We start from the raw sequence: 4,782 nt of genomic DNA on the forward strand, positions 1-4,782 counted from the left end.
TGAAAAACTTATCCAGAAGTTAAGATAGTGGATCCAGAAGTAAAATCCTGATAACCCAAGTTTCTCCAAACTCTGCCCTGATTTGTTATAATATAAGCATCATAACGGAGAGGGGATGGTGAGTTAAACTGCTTGACATTAGGCACCAACTTAGCATGCCCACCTAGAAACCCCACATAGCTAGAGTTAAGTCAACCTCTCGCACAGTGTGGTAAAGACCTTGCATCCATCATGTTCAGTATACCATCAATATAACCAAAGTAGATCTTCAAAAATCAAAAAAAGAATGTGCTCCCTAGCTAGAACATACACTGCGAGTTAAGAGAGATATAAGCAATACTATCCTGGAAAGAATTAGAGCAAGCACAGAGGTAGTCAATAGGTTTGACATCGAAACCTTAGTGAATAAGTTGAGTAAATTGAGCTTGCTTGATAGACAAACCCTAAAACTGATAAGTTCTTGGAGACCCTTATTGCCTTGGTTGACCAAGACACATTTAGTTAGTACCTATCATCTTTAGCAATGGGTTAACCAGATCGCTCTTGAAATAACTGGCATCTTGAAGAAGCAATCCACCTTTCAGGATGCCACCTTGTGTATGCTTTGGCAATTGCAGACATATCAACAATATCATAACTTAAGAGCTGTCATACAAAAATCCTCAAAGTCAGAATGGCAAAAGGCCCTGGAAATACAGTGTGAGGGGTGGCTACAACCCCTCCCTCAGTACACCCAGTGCAATACCTCAGTTTGCACAGTAGAGTTTAAACTATCCATTAATCAGACCTGGCCTGCCGTGTAGTGTGAAATGCAGATATTCCCTCAGTTGTTTAGAGATCAATGGTGGATTCCCACATTTGAGGATTCCCACATTGATTTAATGAATAGGACTTATCGCATAGATGATTGTGAGAATTAGCCAGAGAGATGAGTGTGCCCGGCTCATAACCTTTTGTATGAGCCATGACCCCAGTCATTGTAGGTGGAAATGCTAGTAGTTACAAGAAACCCTCACATATGACTTAAAGAATAAGACAGCTTGTGTGTTTTCTCCTAACCCAATTCAGTGGCATGTGGATAAAGTCTCCCCACCCCCTGTGTGTGAATGCCGCCATCAGGTGATGATTATTACCAACATACGTACCAAGGAGAGCGTCCCCTTCCTTAATGTCTCATATGAAGCCATGTACTCTACCCTCTCCATTCCTCTGTGAGTGATACCAGTTAAAGTTTCTTTTCCACAGCTTAAGCAGTTACTTGACCAGCATGAAGAAATCACTCACCAGCTCCAGAAGATAGCTACCACAGTTGCCCGAACCTGAGTTCTGATAACCCAGCATAGTGAACTACTGAGAATCACCCAAGATGAGCACAACCTTATGGTGCATCATTTGAGACAATTTTAAAGAGTAGTCCCCTAAAGCAAATGCTGTATTAAATCTTCTATTACATCCTATTGTTGTTATTTGTATTGTAGCTGTATACTTGTTATTATAGACATGCTTTTTGTATCTGCGCATTCAGTCTCTCGTCCACCTGTGTAATGTCCAGCGTATGCAAACTGCTTAAGACGATTGCGAGTTAGACCTCAAATTCTTAGTAGTCTGTCTCACAATTGAGGGGTGAACTGTAATAGTAAGAGCTTTGCTAATGCTAATAGCAAGAGTTCTGCATGCTGATTCCATAGTAGGCTGGCGAAACGGCACATAGCCTCCTGCTCTGTGAGCGTGACTGAACCATGAACCTAGATAGTAGAATGTTGTAATACAGTAGAATGTAGTAAACACCAGGTGTGTTGGATCATGACTCATCCCCAAATTCCTAGCTTGAGATAACCAAATCCCTAGCTCAAGATAACGTTATTTACTCTAGACTATATAAGATGTACATTCTTAAGTTATGATAGGTTCCTCCTGACTTGTGCGGAGCCCTGGCACAGGCTATCGCATCTCCGGGATCAGGACACTCCGGGGCCAGGAGAACCATGCGAGGTGGTGGCTGCCACCTAAAACCGATGTGAAGTGACTGTCCTCTCTGCTCTGTTCTATCCCCTGCCTGTGCCAGTATCCTTAAATAAAGCTTTGCAAGAGTGAAAACAACCATGAGTATGTCCTTTGTTCAAGCACAGAAAATCTTCTGAACCCAGTAGTTCATTCTAAGACAGGGCGGCAATAGAAGCCCCAGAGAAGGCTGCAGAGGGCCCAGGGAGGACAAGGGGGGCAGATTATAACAAGGTCCAGACCGAACAATGTCAGTTCCACCTGTGAGGCTTGGGGCATGGTAAAGGGGTGGTTGGAGCCACGCATAGCCCATAAGGCTAGGGTGCCCCGAAACACTCATTGTACCATCTATCTTGGAGTGGGACCTATCAGGGGTCCGGGAATCCACGGGGTCTGAGTGTACAGCAAAATGTGACCAAGAGGGCATAAAAGGCAGACTCCCAAATATATATTTTATCATCAAAGATGTGGCGGGCAAGAGTCGAGGGTGCCCATTGGGTCAACTTGGAATGGTAAAGGGGGCCTTAGGAAGATCACAGCCATCCTACTGGACCCCGCGCCATGACAAAGTGTGCATTGGCCAGGAAAGTAAGGCCATGCATGGGGAGAACCCTGTGTCCCTAATTAGGGGGAATGAACCTTAGGGCTAAAATGGGAACTGAGAGAGAGCTGTAGGAAGGCAGCAGCAACACAGACCTAAAAAGGGGGAGGAGTAGGAAGTCACTGCCTCAGAGACTGTACAGGGGCCCACTGGTTGGGCCCAACCCCTTAGGGCCCAACCAGTGAAGGAGTAAGACAAGGCTAGCTATGGCAGAGGCAGAGGACATAGAGGGCCTGAGACAAGAGAATTTCACCTGGCTATTGTGGGTGGATGAGTTGGAGGAGAGGATGGCCCGGCTAGAGTGGGAATTAGAAGCAGGAAAGGCTCAGAAAGAACAAGTGGAGGCAAAGGCCACTGGGTTAGAACAGCAGGTACAAGCAGGGAAAAAGGAAGGAGGTTCCAAAGAAATCGGGTGCTTGTTAGCGGCGGAAGCTGAGAGAACTCACGCACTAGAACAGCTTATCATGAATGAAGCCCAGGAGAGCCAGGAGAGGGAAGAGAAGCTGCAGAAGATGCAGAGGGAGAAGAAAGCATGGATTGCAAGGTCCCTTGAAGCTGGCACAACTCAGGCAGGGGAACAGAAGGAAATGCTGCAGAAGTTGGAGGTGTCAAGAAACCTAATAGGCGTCCTACAGAAAGAAGTCCGCAGTCAAGAGGACCAAAAAGAGGGGTTGCAAGACGAGTTGGAGGACTGGCAGCAGAAGTAAATAGTGCAGAACATCTAGCACAAGAGCTGCAGGACCACCTGCATGAAAGCCGTACCCAGACCGAAGAAAATGGCATGGTGATTGTGCAGGAGATGGAAAAGGTAAAAGCTCACACAGCAAATTACAAGGTGCTGTGCAATCGAAACCTGTCCCTTGAAAGGGAGTTAGAGGCAGGAACGAGAGAGAATGATGGGTTACGGTCCCAGTTACAGAGTGTGAAGGTGGAAAGAGACCACCTTGGAGAACAGGTACAGTGCCTTAAAACTCTCCTAGAAGACAGCTTGGCTAAAGAGGCAGAGACTAACACAGAGAGGGAGCAGTCACAGCTTCAGATGCAAGCCTTAAGGCAGCAGATTCAGGCCTTGGAGGCAGAAGATAAAATGCTACGGGCAGCAAGCAGTCAGATGGTGATAAAAGGCCAAGATCCTGGGAAGTTGGAGGTGCCAGAGGTGCCAGGAATAGCAACTCAGACAGAAGTAGGATAGAAAGCTCAGGCGGTGAAGTTCGCAGACATAATACAAGAGAGGCTGGAGACGCTGGGAGCCCAATTCGCAGGGTGTGTGACTACGGCTGTGTCTGAATGCCTAGAGCAGCAACATGAACTCAAAGTGGTGAAAGGGTCCTTGAGGGAAATGGAGGTGCAACTAATGACCACGTGGCAAGGGGCCGGAAACCTCCAGAACAAACAAAGTTCCCTGGAGACCGAGGCCCGGAGGATCCAAGAGAGGAGGCCGAACAAGGGCAACCAGAGAGAAGCAACCCAGAGAAGGGAACGGTAGGGGCGAAGCCTATGGCCCTACAAGAAGAGGTCCTGCCAGCCCTCCTGGAATGCTGGAATAAGAGATGGGACCAATGGGTGCAGCGTCATGCAGAGGAGATGAGCCATCTAAGACTGCAGCTGGGGAAACTCTGTAAACCTCAAGCTAAGTGGGGGATTACAGTAATCAGTCAGAGGCCACCAGTGGAAGCAGATATAATAGATATAGGGATGGCAGGGAAAGGTGAACAGGCTAGCCCAGGGAGAGAGACCAGTTGCCTGGTTCGCCAGGGCTGCACACAGGTGACACAAGGCCTAAGGCAATGTAGGTCAGATATGAGCCCCAGGAAAAAAGGGGTCAGTGGGACCCAGAAAAGAAAGTCGGGCCAAGGAGCTAGAGACACGGAGGAGGGAACTATCATCTAAAGTGGGGGATAGGCTGGGGAAGAGACCTCAGATTTATGTGCAGAATATCCCAGGACAGGTCATATGGTGGACTTTAAGAAAGCTGATAGGGGCAAAAGTCGGGGGGGGGGGAGGGTGGCCTATGGAAACATTTATAAGGGGCCTAAAGGAAGACCCACTCGCCAAGGGAAGATCGAGTTTTGGGAGGAAGAATATGCCCAGAGGGCATTGAGGAGACAGTGGGAGATCTGGGGAAGGCTTCAGGACCTCCAGAGAGGCTATTAGGAGAGGAAAGAACCCCCCCAGGAGAG

At 47.8% G+C, this 4,782-nt stretch overlaps 1 long non-coding RNA gene and 1 pseudogene across 2 annotated transcripts in view; both read left to right on the forward strand.

Moving 5' to 3' along the window:
* The window catches only part of LOC102377437, an 8,203-nt gene extending 6,463 nt beyond the window's left edge, over positions 1-1,740 (forward strand). For both annotated transcript variants that reach the window (XR_003096190.1, XR_001358771.1), the window contains one exon: positions 1,246-1,740. This is a non-coding gene — a long non-coding RNA (uncharacterized LOC102377437). The remainder of the gene's footprint in view (positions 1-1,245) is intronic.
* A 1,374-nt stretch (positions 1,741-3,114) lies between these two features.
* LOC112551866 lies at positions 3,115-4,756 on the forward strand (annotated as a pseudogene).
* The last annotated feature ends 26 nt before the right edge of the window (positions 4,757-4,782 follow it).

Source organism: Alligator sinensis, unplaced genomic scaffold, assembly GCF_000455745.1.
Source record: "Alligator sinensis unplaced genomic scaffold, ASM45574v1 scaffold568_1, whole genome shotgun sequence".
NCBI lineage: Eukaryota > Metazoa > Chordata > Crocodylia > Alligatoridae > Alligator > Alligator sinensis.